Raw genomic sequence first — 19863 nt, 5'->3', positions numbered from 1 at the left:
AATACATAAATACTATCAGTGATATCCTTTACATTAATAACAATAGAAAGATATCACTGACAGTAGCTATCAATGATATCCTTTATGACTATCAACGTAGAAGAATATCATTCTATACCTATATGCATCAATAATGACATATAACCACACTACATGTATCAACAAATTAATCATAAGACCTCGATTATTTACAAACAAGTATAACATGATATCAAATTCAAACAACAAAAAACATCAAAACATTACCATTAATAAAAACATATCAGTAATAGCCACTATTTGGCTATCATTGATAGAAACATATTAGTGATAGTAATTGATAGCCTATTTCTCAAATTGAAAGTTATAACTAATATCATCATCATTAATAACAGCTATCGATGATAGCAACTGATAGCACATTTCTCGAATTGACAACTATCATTGATAGCACCTATTAGTTGCTATCACTAACAGCAGTTATCAGTGATATTCACCGATAGCAACATCACTAATAGCAAATGGCAACAGTTATTAGTCATAGCAATTGATAGCACAATTCTTAAATTGAAAGTTGTAGCTGATAGAAGTATCACTAATTGCAGCTATCAGCGATAACAACTCATAGCACACTTTTCAAATTGAAAGCTATCATTGATAGGTGATAACAACTGATAGCACACTTTGCAAATCGAAAACCTATCACAGATAGCAGCTAGCAATGATAACTACTAATAGCAGCTATTAGTGATAACCACTGATAGCCCACTTCACAAATCGAAAAGCTACCACTGATAGCAGCTGTTAATGATAACTACTAATAGCTACCATCGATAGCAACTATCAGTGATAGCCACTGATAGCAGCTATTAGTGATAGCTTTCAATTTGAGAAAATTGGGAAGCAGCACGCAAAATGGTGGTTGGGCGTGGATTTTTTGGTCTTTTATCATTTTTTGTTCTTTATATGTAATCATTTATCCTTGTACTACATATTCTATTATCTTAGGCTTGAATCCATTTATGCAACTAACCCTTTGTAAATTTTGGATCCAATTTTAATAATTGTGAAAATTTGAGAGTTCAATTTTTATCATTAAATATTTGAAGGTTCAATTTGAACACTTACATACATTTAAGGGTGTACTTACAACTTTCATCATATTTCAGGGATAGTTTTTGTAATTTACAATTGTTTTGTTAGTGTACTCTAGTTTTTATTGTTCAAAATATCTATCAAGATATTTATGAGAGAATGGACCTTCGTTAGATATTTACAACCCTTCAAAGAGAATGGCATATTTATTTTATTTTTGAGTTCGGAAAGAGAAAATCCAACTTTTGTCGGTACAAATTAATATTATTATTAAATATAGTTGAAGTCAAAATTATTATTATTATTATTATTATATATTTGAAGTGATGTGCAAATCTTGTGGTAGAAAATAACTGCGAATTTATAATTTAGCCTCGCCAACTTCGAATGCACGATATTACCTTTTTTCTCCCACCATTTTGGTTCATCTTCTTTTTATTTAAATATGTCTTGCTCATGTTCTACCGTTTTTTATTAGTTTTTTCGAGATAAAAGATCGAATCTTCGATTTTTAGGGAGAAAGATCATGACAATTATGTGTTAAGTTCAAGAATGTTAGAGATTTAGTTGGTTGGCTTTATATTTTCTAAAGCATTGGTTTCTGCAGATGTCTTAAACATAGTCTCAATATCCGTTTCAAGCAGCAGATTATTTTTCGGCAAATATATTTTCCTAATCTAGATATATCTAACAGAATTATTTTATCAGATATTTTCCTTCTTTGAGACGCGGCTTGTCTTTTCCAAATGGGAAGTTGTTTCCTTTCTTGGATTTGTTTATAAAAGAATAATTATGATGATTTTTAGGGATGTCGTTATTATTATTCAAGCTAGACCATTCCTGCTCTATGACCGTTGTTGTGTTTTGTTGTGTTCTTGCTTATAGCTCACTATTCCGCTGTGCAAGTTTTTTTATCTATTGACATGCAACTTGTTGAAGTCAATCACGTTCCTAGTGTTGAGTTTTATGTCCTAAAACTCGTAGATAGTAAATGTTATTAATTGGTCGTCATCAATAAAGTGGTATAGATGTTAAATCAATAAATGTTATTGTTTGTATCATTGTCTATTTTATCTTAATAACCCTAAACTCAATAAACTAACATTTAAGACTATCTTATAGTCTTGAACTGTATATGGAGACATACAAGGATCAATGTTTAAGACACAGCCTAAAAGGTCTAGTATAAGGATAAGGCTGGATATCTTATCCTGGTAACACTATGGATACGACCCACTTTGTATTTGATACAAACATAATGTTCCAATGCATTCGTGTAGGTGACATTCGAGTGGGGGTATCCTATACAATGAGTTTGCATAAGACTAGATCACAAAATAGTAACTACTAGATGTAACACCACTGACTAGTTTGGTTCCTATTTTAATAAGACGACCTAGGCGACTTAGTCTCAATTCTGAGTATATTATGAATTCTTATTCATAAGGGATTATTCTTTGATTTGCATGGATGGGGATGGCAAGATCGCTAACCCAATATGCCTACCATTTTGGGGACAAGACCGAGTGGGGAGTTAGGAACATAATCATACAGAATGGAATTCACTCCTTCCCTTCTTGAGGGTAAGTATATGAGTGTTCCCTTAAATCGTGTCCGGGACTTGAACAAAGGGTATACCCTTTTACTAGCTCAAGAGAAGTTTCTGTTTATTGGTTGGACCATAAATAGGTTGTTCATTAGAGGAGCACTGGTACTTAAGGATTCAGAGGTAACCCAAAGGTAAAACGGTCATTTGATCCAGAAGGAGTTACTAACACTTGTGAAGGACTAACTTGCTGGTATTAGTCTATATATGTGGACACAAAAATATATCTGTAGTAAGAAGATTGCAGTTGTGGATCTTTAGTAGAATGTACCCACAGTTAACGAATATTGATTAACTTCGTTAATGAGTTTATCCAATTAATCTCATATCATTGGAACTTCGAATCTACATGTCCACTAGGTCCCCTTGTTAGTTCACTAAATAATACTTAAAAGGGATAATTTGAATTGTTCAAATTAATTTAAGGAAACTATATATTAATGAGGTTAATATATAATTAATTATGGAAATAATCTATAATTAAATTGGAGAACAATATTTGAATAAGATTCAAATTAATTAACTCAAGTGAATTAGATTAACAAAGAATTAATTAATAGAGGGGTTTTGCACATATACATGAGATGTATATGATAACTAAATGTATAAATTAAATTGGGTTTAATGTATAAGTAGTTATTTGATTATTGTGCAAATTAAAATTAAATAAGAATTATTTAGTTCTATAAATTAAATAAATGTTATTAATTTGGCTAATTAATTGAATAAGTGTTATTTAATTAAATAAATGTTATTTAATTAAATGAGCTAATTAATTAAATAAATGTTATTTAAGGAATATAGAAAAGGAAAATATATTAGGAAAAATCGTTGGTCCTTCTCTATACAAAGACCTCCCCATGGCCATTTGGGAATGCACAACACTGAATACATAATTCTCATGGCAAAGAAACTCTGACAATAAACAACTCCTTAGTGTTATTGTGCAAAATTTTGCCTAAGTCATAAATTCTCTCTACTCTCCAAAATCTTATTCTTCTCTCCTCCTCCCAATAGTTGGATGCCACCTATTCCTCTTTTGGAATTCAAGAGAATAATGAGATAACTCTTATGGTAGAGTTCGAGACCACTCAAGGAGTTGTTCGTGATCAAGACCGTTAGGAGATCCGTTATTCGTGACTTGGAGAATTTACAAAAGTAAGAATTGTTCTAACCCTTTCCTCAATAACATGCTAATTTACGTATTTATTCATTCTATTTAGTACAACGATTTTTTTTAATGTAAAAATCGAATCGCGGGATGCAAGGTGATCCCGCTGCAGGATTCGATCCCTTCACTTAGGGGGAGCCTAAGCCTTTGATTGTTGTAAAGGAATTCTCAGTATTTAGGGGAGCCTAAGATGAAACCGTTCAAGAAGGACTTCTTATCCTTAGGGGGATCCTAAGGTACGACATTCAGAGAAGGAGTTCTCATTCTTAAGGGGATTCTAAGATTCATCAGTGAAGGGAATTCACTGATTTGAGGAAATATATTATTGTGGGAGGAATCTTACTCATCGTCTGAAGTCGAGGGGGTTATCACTAATAGTATCAAACTTAGAGGAAGCCTAAGTATATTTGAGAGGGAGCATACCTAGGGGGAACCTATGTGATTAGTGAGTTGAGCTCTACGTGAGTCCCTGTAGTGTTCGTCAAATTATATATAAGTAGTACGTTGTAAACTGCTTAACTCTTTAATATTAATAAATTATCTTTCTTGGGCACATTGCCCTCCAGACTTAGGTGGTTTATCACCAAACTGGGATACCAATTCCTGTGTTAATTTACTTGTTTTCTATTGTTATGATATTTGTCAATGCTCTCTATTTAATATCTGAATTTCGAGTGACGAGTCATCTTAACGCTTTTTCAATTAGTATCAGTGTCGGTTGTTGACATTCAAGAGTGGAACCAGCAGAGGGTTCTAATTGGGTGTGGCCGAGTGAAGTACTGTCAGACTAGTCGTCAGGACATCGGCTTTTCGAGGATGGAGTATTGTTAGGAACCTAGATTGTATCTGATGAAATAATTCTGCTAGATATTTTCATATGAGGAAAAAAATTCGCCGAAAATATCGATTGTTTGAAAAAGATGTTAAGACTATATTTAAGACATCTGCAGAAACCAATGCTTTAGGAAATATAAAGCCAACCAATCGAATCTCTAACCAATGCTTTAGTATCGCCGGAGTAGTCGTCGGGATGTCGGTTTTCTAGGGATGGGGTATTGTCAGGAACTAAGGTAATGTGGATTCCTTTGTCCCACATTAGTAGAATGGGATGACCAATCTGGTACTTACATGGCTTGGCTCTTCCACCCCAATAACTAGCATTTGGAGTGTGATTCGTATGCCTTAAATTCCATATTTGACGGTGTTAATCGCAATATTTTCAGATTAATTAATACTTGTGTTTCTACAAAAGAGGCATAGGATATACTATGCACATGAAGGAACGTCAAAGGTTAAATTATCTAGGTTGTAGTTGTTGACTTCAAAGTTCATGAATCTCAAAATACATGATGATGAATCTATTGTTGAGTTTAATGTTTGGTTGTTGGACATTGTTAATAAGTCTTTTGCCTTAGGAGAGAAAATTTCATAAGAAAGACTTGTTCGAAAGGTTCTAAGGTCTTTACCCAAAAAGTTTGATATAAAAGTGACCGCTATTGAGGAAGCCCAAGACATATCTTCCCTGAAGGTTGATGAACTTTTTTGGTCCTTGCTTACTTTTGAGATGTAACTGGATGGAAAGCTCGAGACAAAGAGTAAGGAAATTGCCTTGCATTCCTCAATCGATGATGATCATGATGATCCTATTGGAGAGTCTGAGGAATCTCCGACTTGAACTTCCCCAGCTCCAAGGGCACCTTACTTCTAGTTCTTTTCCAGACTAGCTCCTTGACATATCATTTTGCTTTGGAAACGATTTAACCATGTTCTTAAACGGTTTGGAAAGAAGTCAGGAAATTTCAATGCTAAAGACAATAAGTCTGGTGGGTTTCTTCCTACTGAGCAAGTCAATATTCGAAGTAAGAAGGAAGTTGACAAGTCTAGTCTCATGAACTTTCAAAACGAAAGGTCGTTCAAATGTAGAGAGTGTGAAAGCTAAGTCATTTTCAAGCAGAATATCCAAATTTCTTGAGAAAGTAGGGTAAAAGTTATGTTTAAAATCTGTTTCATGATGAGTCTAAAGTCAGCAGTGACTTAGAGGAAGGTATCAAAGCGCTTGTCAGTAATATCTTATCTATTCTTCATCTTGTGAGATCTCAGTATTGGAGTTGGTGCCCTAAATCTCACAGGGTCCTGTAGTTTTTAATTGTTTTTTAAAAAAAATTATTTATTTTATAAAATATGAGATATTTTGTTTGACATTTAATAACATTAAATCCACAAACCAATAAACTAACATCCAAGGTTATCATCTGTAGCTTAAACATGTATGTAGAGATATACAAGTGGATCATGTTTATCTTGATGACACTACGAATACGACCCAGTTTGTAGATGTTATAATTGTTGTAAAGTGCTACAAATGATCTGATCCTGATAATTTATGTGGAGACATGTGAGCGGGGTATTCTATACAAAGGAGTTTGTATAAGACCGAGCAATGAAATGACTAGTCTCATTATATAACGTCGTTTATAATAGAAACTTATATTTCACTAGGATGACTTTGATTTGTATGGATGAGAGTGGCCAGATCGCTGACTCAACAAGCCTACCATTTTGGGAATTTGTCTGATTGGGGAGCTGAAAACAAAGTTACATAAGACGAAATTCACTCCTTCCCCGAGGTCGGGGAAAGTAGATAAATGACTCCTTTAAAGACTAATTCCGGGGCTTGAACAATGTGGCGCCACACCCTCTCTTGACCTGAGAAGAGTCATAGTTGGACTATTATTTATTGTTTATTAGAGGGATCAATGGTACTTGAGGAGTTTGATGTAAGTATAGGGGCAAAATGGTAATTTTTACCTAGCTATACTTACGAACAATTTGTGAAGGGTCATCGTACTATTGACTGATTTTATCCAATGAACACAGAAATATATCTGTAGTGTGAAAAGTGCAGCTGTCAGTCTTTAGTTGAATGTCCAATAATTAATGGATGTTAAATAATATAATTAAAGGAGTTTAATTAATTATTCAAATACCATTGGAGCTTCAAGCTACAGGTCCATAAGGTCCTCACTATAGCTCAACGGGGATAAATTAGAATCAATTTTGAATTAATTTGAATTAAGAAAATTAATTATATGTGATATAATTAATTTAATTTAATTATATATGATATAATTACTATAATATATTTGATACATTATACAGTTTATTTGAGAGGAAATAAATATTTGAATATGATTCAAATATTTATTATGTGAATTGGATTCATATAATTAAATTTAATATAAATAGGATTTATATTAAATATCTTTGTTGAGAGAATTAAAATTATAGGTTATATTGTATATGGTAGAATATTAAACAATAGATTATATGTTATATATGATGTAACACATAGTTTTATATTTAAATTTAATAAGCTGGTTATTATATATATATATATATAATTAAAATTAATTAATTTTGAATTTAAGTAGGAGTGAAATAACTTCCCTCCTTTTAATTCTCTCTTGCTTTCAAGTTCCAAAGAATGTGAATGGGGGTGATGGTTATTCAGTTTTCTATTATTATTTCTGTGAAAGAAGATTAAAAAAAAAAAAAAAAAGAGAGAGAAAGATTTGTCTGTGTGCATTTTTGGTTTCTAGAGAATATTCCTCATACATTTTCTCCTCCTCCTCTATTATCTCAATCTTTCTTTAATCAAAATCACAGAACATAGAAAACTCCCGTGATTCTCATCCCAAAGAATACAGTTGACTCATTCGTGGTGGTGTTCCTTTGGACATTTTGTTTGCAATTGTTTGTGACCATTCTTGGAGAGGAAAAAGGTGAAGAAAAGTTCTTCAATGGTAAGAAACCCCAATTCTCTCTTTCTCTTAATTTTATTTTAGCATGTTGTATTTTTTTGATTAAATGCATAATGTTTTGTTTGTTTCTATAAAATTGGGAATTCTATAAAAATTGGGATTTGGGTCCGATTACCACTTCCACTCATGAACCTTAACTGGTTTCTTCACTCAGAATATGATGCTTCTGTAGAAAATGTTCAGGAAACAGTAAATCATGTGTCTACATATACTCCTTATCAAGCTCTTTTTATTAAATGGCAAGATGATCAGAAAGCTCTGGATGTGCAAAAGGAAAAAATTGAGACCCTGATGGTTTACAACCATCGACTTATGACAACCATTACAGATTTGAAGCATGAGCTTTCTCAAGTTAGAGTAGAAAAGGACTTCATGTACGAAAATGTCAGAATATTGAACATTGGTACTGAGTCCCTAAAGAAAATTATTACAAAAGGAATGATGACTGGTGATAACTCTGGGGTTGAATTTTCTAAAACTGGAAGTCAGCATAATAGACAGTCTCAATCCAAAGGGAAGCAAAAGATTGGATTTGTTAGAGCTCAGAATCTGGAGTTTTATGGCCTTACAGGTATATCTTCTGACAATTCAGCATGGGAAGCCAACATAATGTATAGACCAAGATGGATTTGTCACCACTGTGGAAATGTGGTCATAAACGACCTTTTTGTTATCAATTGTCGAGTAATCTTCACAAATTCTCAAACTTCAGAAAAACTCTTCTTTTTCGTTGAAAGTTTTTTTTTAAGGAGAATCAAAAGTAAAACAGGTATGAAGGGTAAAGAATGTTCAGAATACATGCAACGTCGTTCTAACATCCCTTAAATCCTACTAAAGGTGATTGGTACTTTGATAGTGGGAGTTCTCGTCACATGACTAGTGATAAGAATTATTTGTTTGAACTCAAACCTGGGAAAGGTGACTTTTAAAGATATTGCTTGTGGTAAGATCATTGAAAAACGAAAACTGAATTACCTAGGTCTTCCACCATTGAATGATGTAATGTTGGTTGAAGGGCTTACTACCAGTCTAATTAGCATCAGTCAGCTATGTGATTAAGGCCTGAATGTAAGCTTTACCAAAGACAAATATGTTGTCATGGACAATGTTAAAGCTCTTGTCATGACAGGTATCCGTTCTTCCGATAATTGTTATCTATGGAGTTCTGAAAATTCTTTGCAAGTTTTCCATTTCTTTAGACAAGATGAAGCTAGCCTATGGCATAAACATCTTAGGCATGTGGGCATGAAGACTATACAGAAGGCTATTAGCAAAAATGCTATATCTGGTCTCCCCTCATTACCTGTTTCCACTGGAATTATCTGTCGTGATTGTCAATCAGGTAAACTGACCCACACTTCTCATAGATAGATATTTCATTTTGGGTCCACACGAATCTTGGAATAGCTTCATCTTGACCTTATAAGACCTATGATATGTTTTACTGGTGGTGGATGACTTCTCTAGTTACACCTAGGTTCGTTTCCTTCATGATAAATCAAATATTTTTTCTATTTTTTAAGCTATTTATCTTTAGTTACAATGTGAGAAAGATCTAAATCTGATCCATTATGGTAGAGAGTTTGAAAACTCCCAATTTACTGAATTTTATCAGTCAGCTAGAATTCACCATGAATTTTCAGCCCCTATCACTCCCCATCATCACAGGGTTGTGGAAAGAAAGAATTGAACTCTTCAAGAGATAGCTCGCTCGATGTTGCATGCCAAACATATACCATTCTAGTTGTGGGAAATAACCTTGAATACGACATGTCACATACACAACAGAGTTGTTTTATGACAAAGAAACCTAAACACAATTTATGAAATATGGAGAGAGAGAAAATTGAATGTAAAATACTTCCATATTTTTAGCAGCACGTGTTACATCCTTGTTGATAGAGAAACTAGACAAAGATGGGATTCCAAATCGGATGATGGCATATTTCTTGGATAGTCCACAAATAGTAAAGCTTACCGTGTCTATAATAAAAAAACTCATTGTTTGGTGGAATCTATTAGTGTTGTGATTGATGATGTTGCAAATGTATCAGGCACCATCTTAGTGAAATAAGAAGAATCCAATGCTCTCCCTCTTGTCAATTCAGATGTCGTAAACAATACATCTAACATGTCAACGTACATTTATACTAAAACTTTTATGGAACTGACAAGATTGCTTTTGAAGTGGCTGGAACTAGTAACTATTGAGTTGTATGTCCTGAAACTCATAGTTTGTAAACATTAAACATATTCTATTTTGCAATAAAGATGTTATTGAGGTTTATTCAGTAAAGTCGTTATTGAATATATGAATTGCATCGTTTTAAACTTTAAATCCAATAAACTAAGAACCCTTGGCTATAACATGAATACTTGAACTTTATATGGAGACATAAAAGTGGATTCAGTTCGAGTAATAGCCAAAACAATTTATAGTATAAGGATTAGGTTGGGTACCTTATTTTGGGGACACTATGGATGTGACCCACTTTGTAAGTGTTACAAACGAAGTGATCTTAATTCGTTCATGTGGAGACATGCGAATGAGGACCTCCTATGTAATAAGTTTGCATAAAATCGGACCACGAAATAGTCACTTTTACTTTATCACATCGTTTACTGATAAGACTGACTATTTCAATGACCTAGGTAACTCAATCTTAATCCTAAGCTAATTGCGAAGTCCTGTTTATTTAAGATTATCTTTTAATCTACATGGGTGAAAGTGGCTCAACATCACCGACTCAATCAGCCTCCTATTTTAGGGGTAAGATTGGGTAGATAGTTGGAGACATAGTTCTGCAAGACGGAATTCACTCCTACCCATTTCTAGGGTTAGCAAATAGGTTGTTCCCTTAAGTATTGACTCCTAGTCGTGAACAAGAGACATTGCCCTCTCTTTAGCCTGAAAGAGACTAGGTTTAGTGGTTGGACTACACACCAATTGTTCATTATTGAATCAGTGGACACTTAAGGAGCAAGATGTAATTACATGGGTAAACGGTAATTTTGACCCAGCTATAATTACGAAGAACTTATGAAGAATCGACTTACTAATCATGGTTAAATCAAGTGGACAGAAATATATCTACAATGAGGATAGTGCAGTTATTGGACTTTGTTGGTTAATTGGGTTAATGAGATTAGTCGGTTAATCTCGGATCATTGAAGCTCATAATTGTAGGTCCATTAGGTCCCTCTACTAGCTCATATCGGACTAAACCTTGGAACAGTGTATTGAGAGAATTTGAAATGTTCAAATTCGATTTTAGGGAATTAAAGTATTTAATTATATATGATATAATTAAAACGTTTAAATATCAAATTAAATATATTGGAAAGCTGAAAAATATTTAAATACGATTTAAATATTTTATACATGAATAAAGATTCATATATGGAATTGGTGTTTTATTAATTTAATATTTGATATTAAATTAATTTAATTTTTTAATTAATTTTATTTTAAATTAATTACTTGAATTAATTTTCTTTAAATTAGTTTTAAAAATTTTTTATATAAAATTTATTGTTAAATTAATTTTATTTAAAATTAGAACACAATTTTGTAGTGAATTTATGAAATTCATTTAAAAATGAATGAACGAAAATTAGTTTTTAGTGGGACATTCCCACTTATTTCATTAATATTACACCTCATAATCCATTCAAAATGGCTTGATTTGTTGTCAATCTAAGAGGCAATGGGATTGCATGTCATTTTCAATATGTTGAAGAGATTTTAGTGGTGAATTATTCATTCATGCAAAATTACTTTTGGAAGAGAAAAAAAAGTTCTTTCTAAAAATTTTCACCTTTAAAGACTATCAAACTCATTTTTTCCCCTTAAAATCTCTCCTCAATTTGGGTCCCACAACCTATTCTAAGGCCAGACGATAGTAGGAAAGACTCTTGTGATTGTCTACAAAGTGTTCGTGAATTAAAATTAGTTGTAGATTGGAACACTTTTGGAGTTCTTCAAAGGTAATACACTGAAACCTTTTTTTTTTGTTTTGAACTTGCATGCTTGTTAACTAAAATTAATATAGTTAGAGTGCTTAAGATCCTAATTTCTTCTGCATGTTCGTTGTTAACACCTACAGTAACAAGCACCCTTCCAGTAGAATTCGTAAGAATCATCCTCCTAGAAACATTATTGGGAATCTTGAAGAAATGGTGATTACCAGAAAGAAAGATAAAGTTGATTGATTATCTAGAGATGATCAGTTGCTTCACCTCTCTTGTTGAGCCAAAAGGTCTCAAAAAAGCTCTTGAAGATGAGTGTTAGGTCCATGTCATGCAAGAAGAGCTTGGACAATATGTGAGAAACAATGTTTGTGTTGCGGTTGATGCCCTAAATCTTGTAGGGTCCTATAGTTCGTAAACCTTGTATGAACAAACTTGTTTGTGATTAATAATATTTGATATAGTTTGTAAACCTTGTATGAACATGACTACACAAGATGGAATTCACTCCTTCCCCGAAGCAGGGGTAAGTATATAAATTGCTTCCTTAAGGACTGATTCTGGGTCTTGAATAATGTAGCGTCACACCATCTCCTGGCCCAAGAAGCGTTTAGTCATAGTGGGACTATGATCTATTATTCATTAGAGAAATCAATAGTACTTAAGGAGTTATATGTAACTACAAGGGCAAAACGGTAATTTGGTCCAGCTGTACTTACGAGCAATTTGTGAAGGATCATTGTACTATTGATTGGTTATATCCAATGGACATAGAAATATATATGTAGTGCGAAGAGTGCAGCTGTCGGTCTTTAATAGAGTGCCCGACAGCTAACGAATGGTGGATAATGTAATTAAAGAGTTTAATTAATTATTCACTTACCGTTGAAGCTTCAAGCTACAGGTCCATAAGGTCCTCTTGGTAGCTCAAAATGATTTAGTTGAGAATCAGTTTTTGGGTTAATTTGACTTGTTCAAATTAATAAGAGGAATTTTAATTATATATGATATAATTAAATTAATTCAATTATATATGATATAATTTATATAATGTATTTGATATATTATAATATAAAGTTTATTTTGAGAGGAATTAAATATTTGGATATGATTCAAATATTAATTGTGTGGATTAGATTCATATNTTGATATATTATATTTTAATTGGAGGAATAAATATTTGAATGTGATTCAAATATATTTTCTATGAATGAGATTCATAGTTGTTAAATTTAATATAAATATGATTTATATTAAATGCCATAAAATAGAGAAAAAGAACTATAGTTTATATTGTATATGATACAATATTAAAACTATAGGTTATAAATATTATATGATAAGTTAGTTATTATATTTATTTATATTATTTATTATTTTGGATAATCAATCCATTTTTGTCTCTAACCACCTTAGTGGGCGGTTAGTTAGTTTTTATGGCAAAATGGATTAAATTAAGTATGATTTTATTTTTCCATAACACAATTACACTACTTGTTAGTGATCTACACGACAAGCACATAGAGGGATAAACTCTTTGTCTACACGATTGAGAAGATTTTACTATATGATAGTTCTTCCCCAATCGTCTTCCTCCTCCAAACTCTCAAACTCCCTCCTAACCAAAATAGTCAGAGTCCACCACTCTTGGGTTCTCACCCTGAGAATACCAAGGATACCAAGTGGTAATGTCTTCATACTTTTGGTTCGAGTTTTGTTGTTGTTCAAGGAGTTCGTGACTGTTTGAAGAGTTCTTGATAGTTCGAGGGATTTACGCAAAGAAGTGTTCTTCTAAGGTATAATCTCTGAACTCTTTTTCTAGTTTAAAAGCATGCCGTAATTTTTGTTAAAATGCATAATCTGTTTGTGTTTACTATAAATGTTTGTTTTCAATCAAAATGAAATTTGGACGATCCGCTTCCGCTCATGGATCTCCTTGTAAACGAATTCCTTCAATCTGGACTCTTGTTCCCAAACCATAATCTACGAATGATATTGGCACAAAGTGGATCATCAAGAACAAGACAGATGAGAATGGTACGTCACCAGAAATAAAGCCAGCTTAGTGGTTCATGGGGTATACTCAAATAGAACGTATGGATTTTGATGAAACCTTCACCCCTGTTGCAAGGCTTGAAGCTATCAGACTCTTGCTTGGTATTTCTTGCCTTTTAAAATTTAAACTATATCAAATGGATGTAAATAATGCTTTCCTAAATTGATATGTGAAAGAGGATGTGTATGTTACTCAGCCCGAAAGTTTTGAAGATTCTCCTCATCCTAATCATGTGTATAGACTCAACAAGGCTCTTTATGGCCTCAAACAGGCACCCAAAGCCTGGTATGATTGATTACCCAATTTCCTGTCAACTATGGGTACAGGTGGGGATGTGTTGATAAAACTTTTTTTGTGAAAAAATCTCATGAGAATTTTGTAATTGTTCAAATATATATTGATGACATTATTTTCGGGAGGATGTCACAGGAGATGGTCGAACTCTTTGTGAAATAAATGCAGCAAGAATTCAAGATGAGCATGATAGGGTAACTGTCTTATTTTTTGGGGTTTACGATTAAACAACTTAATGAAGAATTTTTTCTCTCTCAAAGTAACTATGTTAGGAATATTGAGAAGGCTAATATTAAAAGAACTACTACTCCAACTCATGCAAAATATCAAAAGATTCTAGTGGAACTCAAGTTGATGAGAATATGTACAGAAGTATTATTGGAAGTCTGCTTTATTTAACAGCTAGCAGTTTTGATATTGCATTTGTCGTCGGTGTCTTCGATTAGTGTCAGCAGCATTGAGTTGTCTTGTCCACTAAATAATATTTTCTACATTTACCAAGTTTTGGTCACACATTGAACTCAACTCTAGTAAACTATATTGTACTGAATATCGGTGTATCTTGGACAAAAAATTATTATGTATGATGAAAAAAATCACTACAAAAAATAATGGATACGATAGCTAACAAAAAAAAAGCTATAATAGACCTTTTATAGCCTTTTTTAAAGATTCTGACAACCCATGTAATTAAAAGTCTGGGAATTTTATGACGTTTTTGTAAAGCTATATTATATGCTATAATACTGTATATGTTCCTATAAAAACATTTTATAGCGTTTTGGAAAAGGTTATAATATGTTACGTAGCTAAGATAATGTGCAATCTCTAACTTATAACAGCCTTTTTTATGCTATAATATAGTATTTATAGCTTTAATACTATGTTATAAAAAGATGATTTAGTCTTTTCTAATTACTATAATTATTGTAATTGACTTTTGATAGCATTTCTTTTCCGCCATATAAATTTGTTATAACTTTTACTCATGGCTAGCTATACAATATTTTTCCATATAATTTACTTTTGGTGCTAGAAATAAATTTATTTTATGATATAAATATCATATAAAATAATTAGATTTCAATAAAGTTTATTCAAGTACTCGTTTATAGCAAAATTCAATAATACATTAAATACCATAATTTCCATTCATAATTGAAGTTCCATATTTTGTTGGCACTTCGAAATAAAATATTCAAGAATTCCCTAGAATAAAAATGATATACAAATGATACAAGATAATGTATTCACTAAAAGTAATCCAGCAAATTTATTCAAGATTATAGCATCATGTAGTTGCTACAGTAGAGTGGAATACTATAGGAGTACACTTTTATCCTTCTTGAAGGGTGAGACACCAAGAAACTTCAAAAGATATCTCACACCACAAGGCTGGAAGCAAAGCTTGGATGAAGGAAATTACAACTGCCAAAAGCTTCAAGCAAAAACAACAAAAAATAGGCAAATACAAATTTTCCAACATAGATAATAGATGTAATGACCCAACTTTTCGAGTACTCTTACAAAGGTTGTTACGACTAAATACACATATAAAATCCAGATATTTTGTTAAAAAAAATTCATTAAAACAATAAGGATAGTTTTCCAAAATAAACTCGAAAACAAATAAATAATAAATAAATAAAACTTTTATTCAGGGTCCCCTAAAAATAATATTCATAAAGAAAACATTCAAAATGTTAAAATTTGTTGTCTCACATTAAATTATAGTTTCAAAACATTCAAATGACAAAAACATAGACTGTGCAAAAACGATTTCTCTTGTCCCCATATGGCTCTGTCACTCGCCAACTTGTTCCTGTCGTTCTCTGAAAAACATGAAGGAATAAAGGATGAGTATAACAATACCCAGTAAGTGATCCCATTACCGGGATCAAGCTGTGTATTCACATGCAGTGAATGCTTGTGGTTAGTAGAACTTTCATGGTGAAGCTGTTCCTGAATGGCTAACTAAGGGGATAACCTGACTCGCCTTAACTTGCATGTCTAGTGGCCTAGTGGNAACTTTCATGGTGAAGCTGTTCCTGAATGGCTAACTAAGGGGATAACCTGACTCGCCTTAACTTGCATGTCTAGTGGCCTAGTGGCACACCGTCAATCATGGGAAAAGAAACATAATTGTGTACCTGTCGGTTTACGCATGTCTAGTGGCCTGAAGACACACCGTCAAACATGGAAAAAGTTACATGAACCTGTCAATTCATGCATGTCTAGTGGCCTGAAGGCATACCGTCAATCATGGGAAAAGAAACATAAAAGTGTACCTATCAATTCACGCATGCTAGTGGCCTGAAGGTATACCATCAAACATGGAAAAAGTAAAATGAACATGAACCTGTTGATTCATGCATGTCTAGCGGCCCGAAAGCATACTGTCAAACATGAAAAAGTAACATGAACGTGAACCTATCGATTCATACATGTCTAGCAGTCCAAAAGCACACCGTGAAACATGAAAAGAAACATGAACGTGAACCTGTCGATTCATACAAGTCTAGCGGCCCGAAGGCACACCGTCAAACATGAAATTAGACCCGTGAATCCTCTGAAATAAAACATGCATCAAGGCGAGACAGTAAATTTCCCTATTGGTCTAATCATGCATCACATACATAATTTCAGTATTATTTCCACCGCACAGATCATAGCATAACATGGAAGTTTAAACATGCTCATAATACTTATAACTGTCATGCGACAAGTATATCACAAAGACAAAATCATGCTTCTAAAATCCATTAATTAACTTTGTAAATTTAATCTAGGCCGTCTGGCACAAAGGCACCGGTAATAGTACCACTTACCTCAAATTAAGTCAAGGACAGTTATCTCGACAACCAACTCCAATAATTTACTTGAACTTAAACCAAGAAAGGACCAAACGATCGTAAATCCTGCTAGAAAGCACGCCACTGATCTTCAAACTTCGAATAGTAAATCTTCAAAAACTCGTTGCCCTTGTTGGATAGTGACCAGAAACGCTCCCAAACTTCAATCTAAAAGCGAAATTTAAAGGATATCGACCAATTTGGGCCAAAAACTAATGGGTGGTCAAGAACCTCCAAGAATTCTAAAACTTACCCAAAATATCAATTTCAGCGACAATGGTATCAGCGATGATGGCAACCATAGATAGGCAGTGAGTGTTGCTTTTAGACAGCATAAATTGTTTAGGCTAGCAGCTGGTAGTGAGAATCTTGCATGAGGAGGGTTTGCGAGAGTGAGGGAGAAGGAGAATTTCTAGTTTTATAGATTTTTTTTAGCAGTGATTACGAACAAACCAAAGCTTCAAACAACGATCCAACCATTCAAAATGAAACTCTATATGTCTCGAACAGATTGACCAAATTTGAGCACGATCCAACAGTTTAAACTTTGGTAATGGACAATTTTGTGGAAGTTATCGCTAAAAAATCGAATTGTTTTCTCCCCGATTTTTGGCCTCTTTTCACTCCCATTTAATTTCGAAAAATCTCAATTCTTTTATTTTTTTCAAATTTGGAAAAGATAAATAAAATATTTTATCACAATATCTCCAAAATCTCCAAAGATTCTATTAAATTAATAAATCAATTAACTTTTCAAATTATCTTAATTTAGGCTTCAAAAACCAAAATTAAATGGCATAAGATCATACAAATTAAATCCTTCCAAATATTTAAATCAATTTAAAACCACATGAAATTAATTATCTCCTTAATTTTTTTTTTAAGTTGGCCCTAAAATTCAAAATCAAAAGAAAACAAAATTCAATATTTTCAAGATAATTAGTTTGAATATATAATCAATTAAATTCAATTTAACCAATAATTTTTTTTTTTAATTATTTCAATTTAATCCCATAATAAATTAATTAATTAAAAAGGACGAAATAGACTATTAAAAACCAATTGCATCAAAATTGAGGGTAAAAATGTGTATACAGTTAGAATTAAAGGATAAAATGGGTAGAACTTCAAACTTTTTAAACGTTGAACTAATATTTGTAACACAAATTAAGTTTAAAGATAGATAACAAATTAACATTTTTTTTTCATCATCTAAATTAAGTTTTTGAATTCTCAAATGAATTTTGATATTTTCATATTTATCCAAATTGATCCAAAATGGCAATTTTAAATAGAAATTTTCAATTTCCTGAAATTGATATGCAATTATTCATTTATGACATCATGTATGAATTGAATACTCTTGCACACATTACTTAATTAGCTTCCATTCAATTATATAACAACTCCTTTCAACAATTTATTTATCACAAGGGATATACTCAACTTTTCTGAGCTGGAAATTTGTATACTCTTAGTAAATTAGGTAGAAACTTCAATTAAGTATTTTAAAAATAGACTAATAACTTCAACTTTATTGGTTTTTTTTATCATGGAAATAAAAATATTTTTGGTCTTGGTATTAAAAACTGTTATATCCAATGTTTTAGTGTATTAATTAATATTCATCAATAGCCTAACTTCTAAGTTTAAGTAATATAAATTTTAATGTTGATAAAATATGACCAAATGGAAATTAATCATATTTTAAATTCAAATGAGTTTTAGAAACAAGTTATGAAAACTACTAATTAAATAATAAGATATACATGAAACATGTATGGTTGAAATACAATGACAAAAAAAATGCTTTAAACATATCATATTATCAACTAGATAAAACAAGTTAATTAAGTGGAATAATACTTCTAAAAAAACTAAGTGAAGTAAAATATATTTGGTTGAAAATCAAATCATGGTAATAACTAGGATCCTTTGACAATCATTTTATTTTATTTATTTATTATTATTATTATTTTTTTTTTTTTGTAAATTAAGCCCACATACACCTCTTTCACTTCTAAATTTATTGCTTTGTTATCTATTTTTTATCCATGTTTTCAAAAAACCAAGCTAAATTTTAGAGAAAAAAAAAATTAAAAAAACTTGTTTTTATTTTTGAAATTTGGCTACAAATTCAACTAATATAATTAGGAAAATAATGTAAACTATTGTAAGAAAATGAGAAGAAATATGATTAACTTAAAAAAAAAATAACAAAATGAGGCCTAGGTTAACTAGTGGACAAAGAATCAGATAAGAACAAAGACACTTTAATGTACATGTTAATTAGTCCAACATAATCATAATTGTATTAGACAAAATGTAAAAATTAACTATGAAGTGATGAGAAGTCGCTTCTAAGCAGTAAAAAAAACTATTTTTTTCAAACAATAAATGAATTTCCGGATGAATAAAGGAAAAAGAAAACAAATGGAATACAAATTACCATCAATTAAAGAGAAAAAAAAAAAAAAAAAAAAAAAAAAAAAAAAAAAAAAAACTTTACTTTTATATAATTCAAACCTAGTTGGTAAAGAAGACAATGAATGAAATGATACATATACTTCAAGAGGGAAAAAAGGAAAGAAACAATTAGGTAGGGATGTAGGGAAAATAAAGGTAAAGACAAAGGGCATCCTATAAAGAAGGAAAATGGCCAAAGAAAGTCTTACCCTAATTTTACACGTGCCTCTCACACCGGTTTTTTTATTTATTTATTTATTCATTCTGTTGCTTTACTTTATTCTTACCACGTTTTATTTGTGCTTGTTTTTTTTCCACAAAAAGATAACAAGAACTTCTTATTTTTAAATGGTAATAGCTTTTCCATATTTTTTTATTTAGTTTTTTCACTATTTAAAAATATGTGGTGACAATCAATATTAATTAGAGAGACTCAATCAATCTAAGAGATGACCGCTCAAATATCGCACCATAGTTATTCAAAATATCGACTATCCCCAAACATTTACTACATTGAACATCAAATATGATAAAGGTGATGAAGATGACATTGA

This window comes from Benincasa hispida, chromosome 3 (genome assembly GCF_009727055.1).
Source record: "Benincasa hispida cultivar B227 chromosome 3, ASM972705v1, whole genome shotgun sequence".
Classification (NCBI taxonomy): Eukaryota; Viridiplantae; Streptophyta; class Magnoliopsida; order Cucurbitales; family Cucurbitaceae; genus Benincasa; species Benincasa hispida.
The sequence above is the reverse complement of the archived record's forward strand: the minus strand, read 5'-3'. Positions refer to the sequence as shown.